This window comes from Heterodontus francisci, chromosome 10 (assembly GCF_036365525.1).
Source record: "Heterodontus francisci isolate sHetFra1 chromosome 10, sHetFra1.hap1, whole genome shotgun sequence".
In the NCBI taxonomy this organism is placed as follows: Eukaryota; Metazoa; Chordata; class Chondrichthyes; order Heterodontiformes; family Heterodontidae; genus Heterodontus; species Heterodontus francisci.
This window is the reverse complement of record NC_090380.1, coordinates 98,667,849-98,687,066: the sequence shown is the minus strand read 5'-3', so window position 1 is coordinate 98,687,066 and position 19,218 is coordinate 98,667,849. Positions and strand designations below refer to the sequence as shown.

Genomic DNA, 19,218 nt, shown 5'->3' with positions numbered 1-19,218 from the left:
AAGCATACTCAATAACTGAGCTTTCACAGCCCTCTGGGGTGGAGAATTTCAAAGATTCACAACCCTCTGAGTGAAGAAGTTTCTCCTCATCTCTGTCCCAAGTGGTTCCCCCTTATTTTGAAATTGTGTCATCTGGTTCTAGACTCCCCAACCAGGGGAAACATCTTACCTGCTTCTACCCTGTCTATCCCTTTAATATTTTGTAGGTTTCAATGAAATCACCTCTCATTCTTCGAAACTTTAGAGAATACAAGCCCAGTTTCCCCAATATCTCTTCATAGGACAGTCCCGCCATCCCAGGAACAAATCTGGTGAACCTTTGTTGCACTTCCTCTATGGCTAGAATATCCTTAAGGTCAGGGGACCAAAACTTCACACAGTACTCCAGTGTTGCGATCTAACCAAGGTTCTACACAATTGAAGCAAGACTTCACTATTCCTGCACTCAAATCCTCTGGCGAAAAAGGCCAACATACCATTAGCCTGCTTAATTGCTTGCTGCACCGGCATGGTAGCTTTCAGTGACTTACTGACAAGCACACCCTGGTCCCTTTGTACGTCTACACTTTCCAATCTCTTAGCGTTTAAGAAATACTCTGCACATCTATTCCTCCTACCAAAGTGGATATCACATTTTTCCCCATTATATTCCATCTGCCATGTTCTTGCCCACTCACTAAGTCTTTCCAAATCTCCTTGAAGCCACTTTGCATCTTCCTCATAATACACATTACCACCTACTTTTGTGTCATTAGCGAACTTGGAGATACTACATTTGGTCACCACATCCAAATCATTGATACATATTGTGAACATCTGGGGCCCAAGCACGGTTGACTGCCTTTACTTTAGGGGTTTTGTGCCTTGAAGGAATATCTAGTTGCTGTAAACTTTTTCTTTAAAGACTATCCAACTGCCTATGTACTGTCATAACTTTTAATGAATTTTCCCAAACCACCTCAGCCAATTTGCCCCTCATACCTTCATAATTTCATTTGTTCAAATTGACCACCCTGGATTTAGATTGAACTACCTCATTTTCAAACATAATGTAAAATTCTATCATATAATGGTCACTCATCCCTAAAGGTTCTTTTACAACAAGATTATTAATTAGCCCTTTCTCATTACATAATTAGATCTAACATTGCCTGTTCTCCAGTCGGTTCCTCAACATACTGCTCTAGAAAACCCTAACACACTCCAGAAACTCATCCTCCACAGCATTAGTGCTCATTAGGTTTATCCAGTCTATATGCAGATTTAAGTCACCCATGATGACGGTACTACCCATGCTTCTCTAATCTCCTGATTAATGCCATGGCCCACACTACCACTGCTGTTTAGTGGACTATAAACTCCTCCTACCAATGTTTACTGCCCCTTGCTGTTTCTTAGCTCCACCCAAACATTCCACATTTTGTTCCTCCAATCTGAGATCCTCCCTTACTAATGTACTGATCCCATCCCTTATCAGCGCAACACCACCTTAGATTCCTTTTTGCCTGTCCTTCCTAAATGTCAAATATCCTTGAATATTCAGTTCCCAGTCTTTGTCACCCTATAGCCACGTTTCTGTTATGGCAATTAGATCATACCCATTTACCTCTATTTGGGCCTTTAAGTTATCTACCTAGTTGCGAATGCTACGTGCATTCAGGTAGAGTGTCCTTAACCTCGTCGTCTTGATATTCTGCATTCTAAGCCTAGTTGGTGCTCGCCTTCGTTTCGCCTGCCTTCCAATATCACTTGCTACTTTTGTATCTCCTGTTACCAGTTTTACTTCATTCCAGTTTGAGCTACCCCTCAGGTTCCCATCCCCGACAAGCTAGTTTAAACCCCTCCCCAACAGCACTAGCAAATCTCTCTGCGAGGATATTAGTTCCGGTCCTGTTCAGGTGTCGCCCGCCCATCTTGTGCGGGTCCCACCTGCGCCAGAACCGGTCCCAATGCCTCCGAAATCTGATGCCGTCCCTCCTACACCAGTTCTCCTGCCACATGTTCAATCGATCAATCCTCCTATTCCTATGCTCACTAGCACGTGGCACTGGGAGTAATCCTGAGATTACAGCTTTGGAGGTCCTGCTTTTTAATTTCCTCCCTAGCTCCCTAAAGACCTCATCCCTCTTCCTACCTATGTCATTGGTACCAATATGGACCATGACCTCTGACTGTTCACCCTCCTCCAGATGGATGTCCTGCAGCAGCTCCGTGACATCCTTGACCCTAGTACCAGGGAGGCAACACACCATCCTGGAGTCACATGTCTTGCCACAGAAACGCCTGTCTGATTCCCCCTGACTACTGAATCCCTGATCACTATTGCTCTTCCACTCTTCTTCCTCCCCTTCTGTGCAGCTGAGCCACCTGTGGTGCCACAGACTTTGCTCTGGCTGCACTCCCCCGATGAACCATCACTCTCACCAGTATCCAAAATGGAAAACCGATTAGCAACAGAGACTGACTCTCTGCCTGCCTGGTTCTCTTAGACTGCCTGGCAGTCACCCATTCCCGCTCTGCCTGCATGCTCCTAATATCCAGTGTGACCACCTCCCTAAACGTGTTATCCACATAGTCCTCTGTCTCACGGATGCACAACAGTGACTCCAGCCACCACTTGAGTTCCAAAACCCAGAGCTCAAGCTTCTGGAGCTGCTAACACTTCCTGCAGATATGTTCGTCCAGGACACATGGTGCGTCCATGACTTCCCACATACCGCAGGACGCACATTCCACTTGGCCAAGCTGACCTGCCATAACGTAAATTTAAAAACTTATTATAATGAGAAGTAAAATAACTTACCAGTTACTCACCAAACAACTTCTTCCCCTGTACTGAACAGAAAGGCAGCTACTGGAGGCTGAAAAAAGGTAGAAGGAAGAAAGGAGCCCCTCCCTCACGCACCAGCCTCCCACTTTACACTCAAATTTATTTTCTTCTTAATTTATAGTTCCCCTCCTTCCCGAACTCCCTCAATTACCAAACTCCCTTCTTAACACTGTGTGCCCTCCAGCAGCACTCAGTGCTGCTTTGCTGCCCTGAGTCCCCTGAATTTATACTCTGAAAACAATGCTGTGTCAGCTCTGCTAAAGCTCAGAAACCAGTTTAAGCTAGCTACCAAATTAATTAGCTACAGAAACTGTTTAAAAATGCAAGAAACCTAACTTATCTCTTAACTGAATGATAAGTTTCAATTAATTGCTAGATGTAAACAAATCAAAAACTAGTCAACAGATTAACGCTTAAAATTCACTCACTTACCAAACTCCCTTCTTCACACTCAGTGCAGCCAGCTAAAGACAACAAATGGGCACCTGGATTTGAACCAGTGACCTCTTGATCTGCAGGCAAATGTTCTCCCACTGAGCTATAACTCCCACACAATAAGGCCATTAAGAGGGCAAATAAAGTATTGGCATTTAGAGAAGAATATCAGAGCCAGAAGCTAATGCTACATTATATAAGATCTTGGTTGGATCACACTTGGGAGTGCTGTGTGCAGTCCTGATTCCCATACTACAAAAAGTAAACGACTGGAGAAAATTCCAATATATTTGTACATCTTCTGCACTAAGAGAATAAAGCTGTCAGAAAAAAACGTAGAGTAGGCTGAGGCTTTTTTTTTTCCAGAAAATGGAAGACCTGATGGCATTCTTTACAATTATGATTAGATTCCACAGCATGGATTGTGGAGAAACTGCTTCCAATTGTGGAAGAGTCTAGAACAAGGGGACATAAATACAAGATAGTCAGCAACAGATCACATAACGAATTTAGGGGAAATTTCTTTAGAGTGGTGAGACTGTGGAACTCAGTGGCACCTGGAGTGACCGAAGCAGATAGCATTGTTGCATTTATGACTGATGTATACATGAGAGAAAAGAGAGAGGAAGCAGAGTGGAAAGAGGTTATTACAGTGGGTTGAAGCTCATCTGTGGTATAAAAACCAGCATAGACCTGCAGTGCTGAATGGACTGTTTCTGTGCTGTAGATTCTATGTAATTGTTATGTAAAAGAGTTCTTGAGCAAGTCAGGCACAGTCTTACTGGAAAAATCAAATTATAAGATGACCACTAAATAGTTGCCAGCTGTTAAAGTGCTGGCTATCTTTGGAAATCTTGGCAATAACCAACTCTCAGTCGACTCAAGTGTTTGTTTAAATGACACCATTGAACTGGAGATAAAGCAGAATCTCACTTCAGGGTAACCAACTGAACCAAGCAGACACTGAAGTATAATTCTGAGTGACTGTTGTGTCTTATTCTGTCCTGCGTGGTCAATTATTGCAAAAGTTGTCACACAAATTGCATATGTGACCATCATTTATCCAAATCCATACTACAGAATCCTTTTTGCCATTCGAAGTTTTATTTTTAAAAGAATGTAGGTGCCATGATGAAAGAAGTCATTGGTTGACATATTCCTTCAGACATTCCTAGGACAATGCTGGGAGCTCCCAGCATCCTATCTGCCTAAATCTTGGAATAGGAGTGGCTCTTGGGTAGTGGGAAGGATTTAGAAAATTAGTAGCATTGTTATCCAAGTCAGAGCATCAGCTAAAGCTGCCATCCAAGCAGATAGGCCAGTGTTGGACTGGGGGAATGGTGCATTGTTGTAAAGACTGTCCTTTCTCATGAGATAATCAACCAGCAGTGTCAAAACTGCAGTCACATGTGGCCACCAACTCCTGCCAAACCCAGACTCAAAGCCTAGGGATATTAGCTTTTTTTATTTTCTGGTTTTGAGAGCTAAAAGGTTAAAGAGAGTTCTTCTTGGAATTTCACAACCAGTGAGGCAGCAATGCGAAGACAGAAAACCAAGGTCTGTGGAGATATGAAAATTAATGGAAATAAGATTTTAAACCGAATACGAGGCCACAAAGGCTGCATGGTTCGCCCATGCAATTCACAGACAAAAGGCCTGGACATCGCTGCATTAAATCAAGGCCCCATCCGAGTGTTCTGCTGGAGGCAAAAGATCTCATAATACAAAGCAAAAAAAAAAAAGTGCTCCCCCGTGACCAAAATCCTTCTCTCAACCACCAAAAAGAAATGGATTAAATCACCACATTTGCCGTTTGTGAGGCGTTGCTGTGTGCAGAATAGCTACCACATTTCCTAACATATTAGCAACTCCAATTTTAAAAGAGATTCATCAGGCACAGAATGTACTCTGGGTGGGGGAGTTCAATGTCCATCACCAAGAGTGGCTCGGTAGCACCACTACTGACCGAGCTGGCAGAGTCCTAAAGGACATAATTGCTAGACTGGGTATGCGGCAGGTGGTGAGGGGAACCAACAAGAGGGGAAAACATACTTGACCTCGTCCTCACCAATCTGCCTGCCGCAGATGCATCTGTCCATGACAGTATTGGTAGGAGCGTCCACCGCACAGTCCTTGTGAAGACAAAGTCTCGCCTTCACATTGAGGAAACCCTCCATCGTGTTGTGTGGCACTACCACACTGCTAAATGGGATAGATTTCGAACAGATCTAGCAATGCAAAACTGGGCATCCATGAGGCACTGTGGGCCATCAGCAGCAGCAGAATTGTACTCAACCACAATCTGCAACCTCATGGCCTGACATATCCCCCACTCTACCATTACCATCAAGCCAGGAGACCAACCCTGGTTCAATGAAGAGTGCAGGAAGGCATGCCAGGAGCAGCACCAGGCATACCTCAGAATGAGGTGTCAACCTGGTGAAGCTACAACACAGGACTATCTGCATGCCAAACTGCATAAGCAGCATGCGATAGACAGAGCTAAGCAATCCCATAACCAACGGATCAGATCTAAGCACTGCAGTCCTGCCACATCCAGCTGTTAATTGTGGTGGACAATTAAACAACTAACTGGAGGAGGTGGCTCCTCAAATATCTCCATCCACAATGATGGGGGAGCCCAGCACATCAGTGCAAAATATAAGGCTGAAGCATTTGTGACAATTTTCAGCCAGTAGTGCCAAGCGGATGATCCATCTCGGCCTCCTCCTGACGTCCCCAGCATCACAGATGCCAGACTTCAGCCAATTCGATTCACTCCGCGTGATATCAAGAAACGCCCTGACAATATTCCGCAATAGTACTGAAGACCTGTGCTCCAGAACTTGCCGTGCCCCTAGCCAAGCTGTTCCAGTATAGCTACAACACTGGCATCTACCAGTCAATGTGGAAAATTGCCCAGGTATATCATCTACACAAAAAGCAGGACAAGTCCAACCCAGCCAATTACCGCCCCATCAGCCTACTCTCGGTCATCAGTAAAGTGATGGAAGGTGTCATCAACAGTGCCATCAAGCGGCACTTGCTTAGCAATAACCTGCTCAGTGACGCTCAGTTTGGGTTCCACCAGGGACACTCAGCTCCTGACCTCATTACAGCCTTGGTTCAAACATGGACAAAAGAGCTGAACTCAGGAGGTGAGGTGAGAATGACTGCCCTTGACATCAAGGCAGCATTTGACCGAGTATGGCATCAAGAAGCCCGAGCAAAACTGAGGTCAATGGGAATCGGGGGAAAACTCTCCACTGGCTGGAGTCATACCTAGCGCAAAGGAAGATGGTTGTGGCTGTTGGAGGTCAATCGTCGGAGCTCCAGGACATCACTGCAGGAGTACCTCAGGGTAGTGCCCCAGGCCCAACCATCTTCAACTGCTTCATCAATGACCTTCCTTCAATCATAAGGTCAGAAGTGGGATGTTCGCTGATGATTGCACAATGTTCAGCACCATTCGCAACTCCTCAGATACTGAAGCAGTCCATGTAGAAATGCAGCAAGACCTGGACAATATCCAGGCTTGGGCTGATAAGTGGCAAGTAACATTCGCGCCACACATGTGCCAGGCAATGACCATCTCCAACAAGAGAGAATCTAACCATCATCATCTAACCATCCCCTTGACATTCAATGGCACTACCATCGCTGAATCCCCCACTAACATCCTAGGGGCTACCATTGACCAGAAACTGAACTGGAATAGCCATATAAATACCTTGGCTACAAGAGTAGGTCAGAGGCTAGGAATCCTGAGGCAAGTAACACCTCCTGACTCCCCAAAGCCTGTCCACCATCTACAAGGCACAAGTCAGGAGTGTGATGGAATACTCTCCACTTGCCTGGATAGGTGCAGCTCTAACACTTAAAAAACTCGACACCATCCAGGACAAAGCAGCCTGCTTGATTGGCACCCCATCCACAAACATTCACGCCCTCCACCACCGACGCACAGTGGCAGCAGTGTGTTCCATATACAAGATGCACTGCAGCAATGCATCAAGGCTCCTTAGACAGCACCTTCCAAACCCGCAACCTCTACCAACTAGAAGGACAAGGGCAGCAAATGCATGAGAACACCACCACCTGCAAGTACCCCTCCAAGTCACACACCATCCTGACTTGGAGCTATATTGCCGTTCCTTCACTGTCGCTGGGTCAAAATCCTGGAACTCCCTTCCAAACAGCACTGTGGGTGTACCTACACCAAATGGACTGCAGCAGTTCAAGAAGGCAGCTCACCACCACCTTCTCCAGGGCAATTAGGGATGGGCAATAAATGCTGGCCTGGCCAACGACGCCCACATCCCATGAATGAATAAAAAAAAAGATACAAAGCACTCTGGGATGCCCTGAGGTGCAATATAAATGCAAGTTCTTTCTTTCAGTGAGCATCAACAGGTGGTGAACTCAGTGAAAAGGCTTCTCGGAAAAATGAAAAAAAAAAATAAAACTCAACATACAAACACCACACAGAGTCGTCTGTCACAGATTCGTGCATTGAGGGAAAAAATATGCCCGTTTGTATCTAGAAAGCATAAGCTTAAAAGGAAATTTAAGAGATTGTAAAAGACTAGAGTGGCGTCAGGACATGGGCTATCTTAAAAAAAAATGCTGGAAAGTAGAATCCACAACAGATTTTAAATTATACATTTTTAGAATGGTACGAGGAATAGAAATAAATGCATAGCTTTTTCAGAGAGCCGGCAGAGGGATGCTGGGCTGAATAACTGCCTCCTCCACTGCACAATTCCACAATTCTAACATTTTTGATATGGCATGCAGATTAATAATCTCGCAAAAAGCACGGAACATAAATGGAGAAAAATGAACTTTTCCGAAACTGTCACTTTAAAGCAACCATGCCAACAGATCTCATTGCATCCACTCAGAACAACTGCTTACTATCAGTTGATGCAGATTCTTCTCCTTCTTTGGCCTCCTTATCTCAAGAGACAATGGGTAAGCGCCTGGAGGTGGTCAGTGCTGTGTGGAGCAGCGCCTGGAGTTGCTCTAAAGGCCAATTCTAGAGTGACAGACTCTTCCACAGGTGCTGCAGATAAAATTGGTTGTCGGGGCTGTTACACAGTTGGCTCTCCCCTTGCGCTTCTGTCTTTTTTCCTGCCAACTGCTAAGTCTCTTCGACTCATCACACTTTAGCCCCGCCTTTATGGCTGCCCGCCAGCTCCGGCAATCACTGGCAACTGACTCCCACGACTTGTGATCATTGTCACAGGGCTTCATGTCGCGTTTGCAGACGTCTTTGAAGCGGAGACATGGACGGCCGGTGGGTCTGATACCAGTGACGAGCTCACTGGACAATGTGTTCTTGGGGATCCTGCCATCTTCCATGCGGCTCACATGGCCAAGCCATCTCAAGCGCCGCTGACTCAGTAGTGTGTACAAGCTGGGGATGTTGGCTGCCTCGAGGACTTCTCTGTTGGAGATACGGTCCTGCCACCTGATGCCAAGGATTCTTCGGAGGCAGCGAAGATGGAATGAATTGAGACATCGCTCTTGGCCTGGACAACGTATGTCAGCCTCGCTGCCGTAGAGCAAGGTACTGAGGACACAGGCTTGATACACTCGGACTTTTGTGTTCCGTGTTAGTGCGCCATTTTCCCACATTCTCTTGGCCAGTCTGGACATAGCAGTGGAAGCTTTTCCCATACGCTTGTTGATTTCGGCATCGAGAGGCAGGTTACTGGTGATAGTTGAGCCTAGGTAGGCGAACTCTTGAACCACTTCCAGAGCGTGGTCCCCGATATTGATGGATGGAGCATTTCTGACGTCCTGTCCCATGATGTTCGTTTTCTTGAGGCTGATGGTTAGGCCAAATTCGTTGCAGGCAGCCGCAATCCTGTCGATGAGTTTACATGCAACAGATTGTGCCAAGCCTGTAGCACTCACGGTGTCAACAAAAGCCAGCTGATAGACCCGCGGGCCTACCAACACAGCACATTCCTCCAAAACTTCAGATTTCAAAACACGACAAGCTGACACCGAACAAGGCCATGAATTCCTCGCCAACCCACAGCACAAACGAGGCTGCCTATGATTGCAAACACATCGGCATAGATCTTCCCACCAGCGGCAAAGCTGTAGCTTACCTCACCACACGGAAGGTCCTTGGGTATGCGACTATCGTCTATCCCGCAGATGTGTCATATTCACCAAAGCCGCCTCAGTTTGATTAGTGCCAACACGCGGGAGCTCTGCCTTTGAGAGGACTGCCACATTTATGATTTTGTCCTGCCAGGATATACCCATAATGCACCGCAGACAGCAAAGTTCGAAATTTTCGACTTTCTTTTCCTGGTAGCTGTAAGTCGCCCATGTTTCACTGCCATACAGCAAGGTGCTATTACAAACTTTTAAAAATCTGCCAGCTCCTCTCTACCTCCTCCCCACGCTCCTCTACCGACACCTCAGTTGCGCTGATGTTGGGGAAAAACCATCCATCAACTGCTTTCTGACATTGGCAAGACTGAGGAGCTGGCGCGAGAAAAGTCGGGGGGTGGGGAAGAGGAGATCTTGAACATTATTTCAAAGATCAACACCCTGCATGACACTTCACTAACTTTTCTCCTGCGCCCATCAGCCCTGACTTTTTTTGCATGTAAATATCCATGCAAGTTGAGGGCGAATAGGCAAAGTTTGCAAATTAATGATCCCTGCTGCTTTAAGAATAGGAACGGCAGAGCCAGTGTGGGCACCTCTGGTAGGATTGTCTTATGAGGAGAGATTACAGAAACTGGGCCTGTATTGTCCAGAGTTTCGAAAAATGACAGGTGATCTCATTGAAACTTACAAAAGTCTTACAGGGTGTGACAGGGTAGATGTGGGTAGGATGTTTCCTCTGGCTGGTGAGTCTAGAACCAGGGGACACAATCTCAGAATAAGGGGTAGGCCATTTAAGACTGAGATGAGGAGGAATTTCTTTACTCAGAGGGTGGCGAATCTGTGGAATTCTCTACCCCAGAGGGCTGTGGAAGCTCAATCATTGAGCATGTTCAAGACAAAAAAAAAAAATCGACTGATTTCTAGATATTAATGGCATCAAGGAATATGGGGATAGTGGGGGAAAATGGCGTAGAGGTAGATGATCAGCCATGATCTGTTTGAATGATGGAGCAGGCTCAATGGGCCGAATGGCCTACTCCTGCTTCTATTTCCTATGATCCTATGGAGCGCATTCAGGTGCACCGCAAGTACCAGGTTTCAGTCTAAGCGAGCTCGCCAGCAGTTGCAGTGTTGTTGCAGCCCTCAATAGTGGCAAAGGTCTCAGCGGTTGCCACTATTGAAACTGCAAGATCCGGGTTGGCATTTAATGTCCATGAATAGTGAGCAGGGTCAAAAGAGCCAAATGGCCTACTCCTGCTCTTAAAGGTCTCGAGGGGGATCCTGAATTAGAATCAGAGTCATTTACAGCACAGATTTAAGTAGAAACAGTCTCTTTGCAGATTAAGAAGTATCTAGGCAGGCTCACAGCATGATTCATGGCCTACAGAAATCACATTTCTTCTCAGTGCTGTTCACGCCTTTCCAACTCAACTAGTTTTTGACACTAGCTGATGAGAGAAAATTACATCAGCAACTTCTCGTCGTTGACAAGAGAAATTGACAAAGTGCTCCTGCAGGCATCCCATAGAAACAAACAATGGGCTTTAGAGTAACCTAATGAGGATAAGCAATGGAACCAGAAATACATGCAAGGATAGCAATGCCAATTAATAAGTTGACTGAGACTACTTCCATGTCGGCAGTCACGCGCCTAATAATGTTGCTGCAAACAGAAGGAAATCTCACACACACATTAGAGATGCTGCTGGCTGCTGCCACTTTCATTTGCCAAGGTAAAAATAGAAATCCTCATCTTTACCTTGGCAACCAACCACTAGAAGCCGTCAAAAATGCAATTTCTCTTGACCCAACCTAAGGGGAGCAAAACTCAAGATATTAACACAAAAGCAAAATATAGCAGATGCTGGAAATCTGAAATAAAAACAGAAAACGCTAGAAATACTCAGCTGGTCTGGCGGCATCTGTGCCCAGAGAGAGTGAACATTTCAAAGACCTTTCATCACAAGTGTTCATCAGGAGTTCTAATGAAAAGGTCATCGATCTGAAACATTCACCCTGTTTCTCTCGCCGCAGGTGCCGCTAGACCTGCTCAGTATTTCCAGCGGTTTCTGATCTATCCCAAGATATTATGTTGCCACCATTCCCATTTATTAAAGGCGTGCATGCAGACATGATGTTGATTAATCCAGCACCACCCCACCCTCTCAACCCACCGCCCACCCAGTTTGTCATCACCTTACAAGGCAGATGGGTAACAGGATGGGAAGTGCAGGAATATTCATAGATTCATAGCAGTCGGGGAGTGGGGAGGGGTTAAAACATGAGAACAAGGAGCATCTGAGACAAATTATTAGATCCAACTCCCTTTATTGCTTTGACAATTTAACACCTTAATTTTGTCTGCACAGTTTAGATACATTATATCAATTCCACCAAGGTGTTTGCAAATTTTAACTGAGATTTTGAAACACAACAGCCAGTAGCTCACCGTCCAATTGCCCCACTTTTAAGAACAAACATCCCCCTCACCGCCTCAACTCCGATGACGCAGTTGAAATGAAGATGTGGAATCCATGAGGACAAACTCCCATCCCATCAGTCACAGTGCACCAACTTAGATGTATCAACTTAATTTCCATGCAGAGTATGGCAACGAGCATCGAAAGGGTCCAATATGACGGCTGGGCGCTCAATTCCAACAGGAATGTGCCACGCACCATGTTGGTTCCAGTGTTGATAGTCTTGAAACTGGCATTACACCCACCACGTATGCAAATTGGGGCCTATTGCCCATTCAGGCCTCTCTTACAAAACTTGTTCCTAACTGAATGCAGCATGCACTGTGCATGCCGCGCTCAGTTTTGTCAGGCATAAGGCAGCCAAACCAGTTAGCAACAACAAAAAACAAGTAAAATAAAATGCTCTCGTTCCCTAAATATGGAGCTGCATTGGTTCCCTTGGCTCTTCGTTAAAATTGCAGGCCAATGCCAGCCACCTTTTGACACCCCACCAGCCCCTCCTAGACTCACCATGAACCTGGTATTGTTGTTCCCAACAGCAACTTTCATCCTCTTCAGAACCAGCGGACTACACAACTGGCACCCCCAGCGTGCTGGTTGTGTCCTGATGACACTTGATGGCCAATTTCATGCAGTCCTCTACAGCATTAGTCTTAGCACAACAGATCATGGCCACCAAAACCAGGAACAAACCAATTTCCAGACCTATAACATATTTACCCAAAGACCTATAGTGTTTATCCTCTAATCTACATGTGTACATTGAACATACGGGCAAAGTTGTGCATGTCTGAATGGCAAGTTATGCGAGGGAACTGGCATCATGAGCTGTGCCTCTATCGGAGGAGGGGAGAAAAGATGAGAAACAAGTTATTGGCCTCAAGTAAAGAAACATCAAATCAGTGCTCCAAAAGAAAGTGTTCTTAATGTACTCTACCTTCAAGTCCTCTCCTTGTACTCATTAAAAATAAAAATTCCAATTCACAAGATAAATTGAAAAAGTAAACTTAATTTAAAACATTTACCTTATTCGCAATAATAGAGCAGGTGTTAAGTCTCACAAGAGATTCTTGTGCCACTTACTAGGGAAGAGTAGTGAGGTGGTTTCCTGTTGCCTTCCCTTACATTTTTATTATTGGGTTTCTTTTAGATGATCTGCAACCTAGGCTAAAGAGCCCAACCTACCCTTTACAGAAAGCTGGGGTTGGTGGGGGAGGGGGGAGAGGGCGTCCACACCTCAGACACAAGTACCCTTGCTGGTTGACGATCCAGTATTCATAACCAGTGCCTTCAAGGCCGCCTAGAATCTGGCCCAAACCTTCAGACTCAGAAATGGGAATACTACCAGTCAGCCAGTGGTCACTCTGTCCAAATGCAAGTATCCAGCTAGAGGACAACTCAGTAACTAGATTCCACGTTCTAGTCTCCACTTGCTACATGGAATGGGGCTCAAACTCTTGGCATTCTGACTCAGATGGGAATGCTACCAAAAAGTCATAAGCTCGCTGCTGTATATAATGTAACTGTGTGAAGTGTCAAATCAAACTTTATTCCTGTCTCTGCCAAGAAAATATTCTGTTCAAAGTGCACACTGTACTTTCAAACAATGTATACAAATAGTCTCAAATCAATTCCAATCTGCGCAACATAGTCCAACAGAGCATAACTTAACATTAAGCACATTTGAGTACTGTACTAAATTGTGACTTAATACTTGAAAATGAAAGCAATATTATTAAATGTTAACTTAATAAACTCCACAGAGGCTGTGTCAGGAAAGTTGCTCCAGTTGACATAAAACAGATGTCAATTGCAAAAAGAGTGAAAATGCCAAATGGGATGCAAAATATCTGAATAAAAACTGGCAAAAATGTCAGCTAAATTTACCTCAAACAATGAAAGGATCATAGCCAATACTACAGACCATATTTACTTTTATGACTGAAACTCATGCAAAAAGCTCTCAGCTACGACACAATTCAAACCACGGAGGTCTTTTTCCAATATGGTATCTCATTTTGCATGCACTTTTGGATCAAAATTAACAGAGTAACTAAATTACCTTGATGCTGAAAAATTGATTATCTTCACTAATTAAACAACATCCTCTGGCACTGTTCAGATCAATTCCACATTTATGCAAGAATGACCAGCGGACTATGTAGTAATCCTATCTAATAACAGAATAATTATGCCCATGGCCAGGAAAATGTCACTTAAAAGGTTACTTCTTCCACCTGCAGTCCTGATCACCAGTAAGTTTCCCATGGTGATTTATTTCATCAAATCTAGACATTCCTAACTTCTATTTCCTTAACTGGAGACTCTGTGGACTTAAAGTGACCCCTCAGCAGAACTTTAAGAGCTGCACAGTGGAACACTCCTGAGGTTATAGATTGGTGTGTCATCAACTTTCGGAGAATGCCGCAGGAGATTACTGGTCTATACGTAAAATTGGTGTATCCATCATACAGCAGATATCACAATGAAATATATGCAAAATAAGCTCTAAAGTCAGTCCTTAGCATGAAGTCTGAAAGTTATAAGCAGTTATAAAATTGCCCAGTGGCTGATGATAGAAGTTTACCACCAGATATAATTAACTGGAAATGACAATGTAAAGCAGCACCCTTAAAGGGTTCGACCAAGTTATCAGATAAACATCACAAGCATGCTCCATATGCCAGGCTACCAATAAAATACCACGGACCAATGTACCCTCTAATTTATTTTTAAGTGTGCGGGCAATTTAAGAACGCAGCCCCACACATGCGATAACTTAAAAGGGGCCCACTTGTGCGCTTCCTGCATGGCAACTTAAGTGTCGCTGCACAGCCTTTCAGCTTAGAGAGCGCTCCATTGCATGAGACATTCACTAGGATTTATCTTTACTTAAATATGTTACTTGTCTTGACTTTCAGACATTCCATATAGAGTGTGCAACAGTATTGCACGTCAGCTCCTAACCATGCGTATAAAATCTAGATAAATGAAACTCAAATGAATTTGCTGAGCCGATTAAAGTGATAATAATCTGAAGCCTCACTTACCTAACAGCTATGTATTTACATTGTGAAGTTTACTTCATTAATTTTCCTCAATTAGTTTACTTTTTGTGCACTTTAGGGAAAATGTCCCCCATGGTGGGAAAAAAAACCATTGGCATATTGACAATGCTTCAATGGAACATTTTAGTTACAATTAGTTCACAATCTAATTTCATAACAAGCAATAACTAAACAGAAATATCAAAAGTACAATTTGTAAAATTACTCAACTGTATAAAAGTTCCAACACAAACAGGCTTTTTACAGACAATCTATAATGAGCGGAGAAGATATAGAGGGTAGCCCGACATTAAAAAAATGGAAATATTAGCATTTAAATGCTGTGTGCTGTTGGTCCAAAGCTTAAAATTGTTACCAACCTTCCTTTTCTATTTGACATTTTGTGATGTTTTACAAATACTTAACCAAGCCATGCCAAAACAGATTCAACAAAGCATGCAACTAAACACACCCTCTAATAAAATCATTGTCACATCAAATGCAGTACTTCTCATTTTAAAATGATAAACACAGCACTTCATGTGTTGAGTTATTTCAGTAACACTGAAAATAGGACAGCTTAAACCTCAACTACAGACACATGTTAAACATCTTTATTTCAGAAACAAATTTATTTACCTCAGTAGCTATGCAAAGGAATTGTTCATTTCATCAGTCAAGTATAGTTTTTAAAAAAGGAAAAACAGGATTTCTTTGAAATATTAGACTCATAACTATGATTTTCCCTTTACCGGTAACCATATGTATTTGTTACATGCGAAAATACCACATGAATCTTTTCAGTACACATATATCACTGTACTAGTTCTAAAGTACACCTCATATGCATTTAGATAGCTCAGAACACTTTACAAGATGCTCCAAAAACAATGTGCACCAAGCAGGAGGATAAAGAGTATCATGAAAAAGCAAGATGGATGAGGGTCAAAAGCTGATGAGTGTTCTCTAAGGAAGTAGAAAAATAGCAAGATGGAGGGATTCACAGGGGGAGAGAGTGGTTGAAAAGGCAGCCACCAATGGTGGAGCTGAGTAAGGAACAAGCAATAATCAGTTGTTGGAACATTGAAGGATACTTGCCGGGACACAAGCCTTCCAAACCCGCAACCTGTACCAGCTAGAAGGACAAGGGCAGCAGATGCATGGGAACATCACCATCTACAAGCCACACACCACCCTGACTTGGATCGATATCGCCGTTCCTTCACCTTCGCTGGGTCACAATCCTGGACCTCCTCTCCTAACAGCACTGTGGGTGTACCTACCCCACATGGACTGCAGCGGTTTACAAGGCAGCTCACCATCAGCTACTCAAGGGCAGTTAGGGGTGGGCAATAAATGCTGGCCTGGCCAGCGACACCCACACCCCATAAATGAATAAAAGAAAGATAAATAGAGTCGGCTGTGGGGAGGCCATGGAAGGAACTGAAAGCAAAATGGGGATCTTGAAGTCAATCTGCTGGGGCAAATCGAGCCAGTGGAGCTCGGCAAGGACAAGGATGATGAGTGTGAGAGATGCTGAAACTGCTTGAATGAGATAAAACATTTCTCCCCCATTTTTACCTTGGTTATCATGAAATGAACAGTAAGCATCAACAAAACAGATATATTGCAACTAAAAACAAAGACAATAAAACACCAAAAATGCAAACTAAACATCTTCATTCAGTAAGCTAGAACATGGAATTAATTAATTAGGCTGGGGGAAGAGTAGAAAGTAAGGCTAATTATCAAACAACTTCAGACCATGGACCAATCTAGTACTGGAGACCCAATGTTAATCAAGCAGTGCTTGACAGGTGTAGTGTCTTGGGTTTAAGGTGCATTTTATCTGCAACAGTAGCACTAATGCCACACAGCTTTGCTTTTTAGTGGTGCTAGAGTTACGGGTTAATGCAGACTAAGTGCAGAGTCAAGATCGGACCAGACATCAGAGTGAAGCACTGTAAAACTGTCTGGAGGAGGAAGTCTCAATCGAAACTCAAGTTAGGATTTAACTTCAGATTTACAGCACACTAGTTAACTTTAGTCTTTTAGACTTCGTATCAGTCCATTCAATTGTGCTAAAAGACAGTGAAGCTTACTTCCAGAATCAGATTAATCTTATGCTAGTCGCGATTCGCAGTGTTAAGCTGAAACCACTTTGCAACAATATTGAACTTGTAATACAAATGCACCCTTAAAGTCAATTGCCAAGACAAACAACAACTTGTAGTTACACAGTGCTCTTTACATAGTAAAATGTCCCAAGACGCTTCAAAGGAGCATTAAATAAAATCTGACAGAAAGCCACATCAGGAAATACGAGGGCAGATGACCAAAAACTTGACCAAAGAGGTAGTTTTTTAAGGAGTGTCTTAAAGGAAGAAAGAGAGCCAGAGTTAGGGAATGAATTCCAGAGCTTATGGCCTCAGCAGAAGTCAGAGGCGCCAATAGTGGAGCAATTACAATTTCTTTTCAGCTAAATTGCTCAAGACTAAAACAAAAATTCCAAATGAAGAGGGAACACGAACGTTACAACTAAAGTTGGCTGCAGCACTAGAATAACATTGGCCAGTAATGCACAATATTAGGAACAAATGCTGGAAAGCAATAAAGAAATAAATGATATCTTAAGTGGTCACTCAAGGGCCAGCTTTATTACGCATCAATATTATGCAAACGGGGCATGAAGTGAACAAATGTGGCACTTGCCTAATATAAACGTTTTGGAAAAAAAATGCTAAATCTAAAAGAAAATGGAAAACAAAAAACTGAGATCGTCGTCTAAATGTTTTCCAAGCAGAAAAAAAACATGGCAAATTTAAGAACGAAGGCCGAAAATACAGTAAAGTTTCTTTCAGCCTCTATAATAAAAATGACACTTGAACACATGATTTCTAGGGTTAAAAATCTTTGTACGAGTTCATACAAGTACAGCAGAAATCAGAGTAAAAAGCAGCAAGTTTGAAAGGCAGAAAGCCCTCGTATATCAGCAACAAAATTAGTGTAACCACTTTAAAATTGTGTGCGTGTGGTAATAGGACAGTAGTGCAGCTGTCGGCTGGATGCGTTGTTTTTGAGAATTGCTCAATATGACTGCAACACAATTGCTGCTATTGTGTGGATGGTGCAAAGCCAGACATTATCACAGTACCCCGCCTTTAAACACAGGGCCAGCTCAAGGACAAAAAAAGACTAAATAATTATTGCTTCGCTTCCACAACAGGACAAAAAACGACGAAAGGAAACAATGAAAAGGGAGAAAGAGATGCAAGAGGAAAAAAAAACACACACTAAAGGAGGACGGACGGGCGAAACAGCTACTCACCAGACTGCCAAGCACAGCACCATGTACAGGGAACAGACTCTGTGACTGTGCTACTACTCTGAGTCCGCGATAGGACTCAGGGGTTTATTCGGAGGAAGAAATGTTTTACAGTTTACTCCGGGCGCTCCACTACAGCAGCCAGACAAACAGAAAGCGCTGACATTTCCGGCTCTGGCTGCAGCAATCCCAGGGCTGAGCAGAGGAACTCACTAATATAAGCCAATGTGTTGCTGCTCGGCTCGCACGTTCAGCAAGGCGTTCCCTGCGCGCTGCCAACTCTCTTACCTGGGGAGTGCGCCGCAAAGTCCGAATTGAAGTTCGGGAACACGTCATTTTCAGCCTCGTTCAGAATGTGGCTCCCAGGTTGGTACCCGCCACGCACGGATATGGTACAACCCACTCCCAGCTGATCCTAAAGGGATCTGCACGCCAATTCCCTTCCCTCAGTGGTTCGCTCCTAGTTGGCAAATGCCCAAGAGATGGGAGGGAAAAGGTTACACTTTGCATATCTTTCCCTGCGTGTTAAAGGCGTGTTTGTACCAGGCTCCCTGTAATTATTTTTCTCCTAGCCAAAACACTTGCAAGTTTATATCACTTCTCTCATTTAAATCACCTCTTGATGTCCCATTTTACAGCTCATTTATTTGTGCATGTGGGTCTTACCCCATTCCACCCGCTTTTCCTTCTTACAAGCTGTTCATCTGTCAATTCTTCCAGTTTTATTTACAAATGTCGCCTGACTATGAATGATAGGGTGGTAGATACAATTTCTCTTCATTGTAACCTTCATAAGGGAATTGAATAAACACTTGAAGGAGAAAGAAATTGCAAGGATATAGGGAAACAGCAGGGAGGTGGGACTAATTGGATTGCACTGCAAAAGAGCAGTTGCAGACTTAACTGGCTGAATGGCCTCTTGTGTTGCATTATTAGCGAGAGACAGCATGGTTTTGTGAAGGGGAG

At 43.8% G+C, this 19,218-nt stretch overlaps 1 protein-coding gene across 3 annotated transcripts in view; it reads right to left on the bottom strand.

The window, feature by feature from the left end:
- The window catches only part of dop1b (DOP1 leucine zipper like protein B), a 151,365-nt gene extending 132,727 nt beyond the window's left edge, over positions 1–18,638 (bottom strand). For 2 of the 3 annotated variants that reach the window (XM_068041144.1, XM_068041146.1), the window contains exon 1: positions 18,256–18,514. The gene's annotated coding sequence lies outside the window, so the exon portion shown is untranslated. Of the gene's footprint in view, positions 1–18,255; positions 18,515–18,540 lie in introns of those variants that run through there. The other variant, XM_068041145.1, reaches the window with a different exon arrangement.
- Positions 18,639–19,218: the final 580 nt, after the last annotated feature.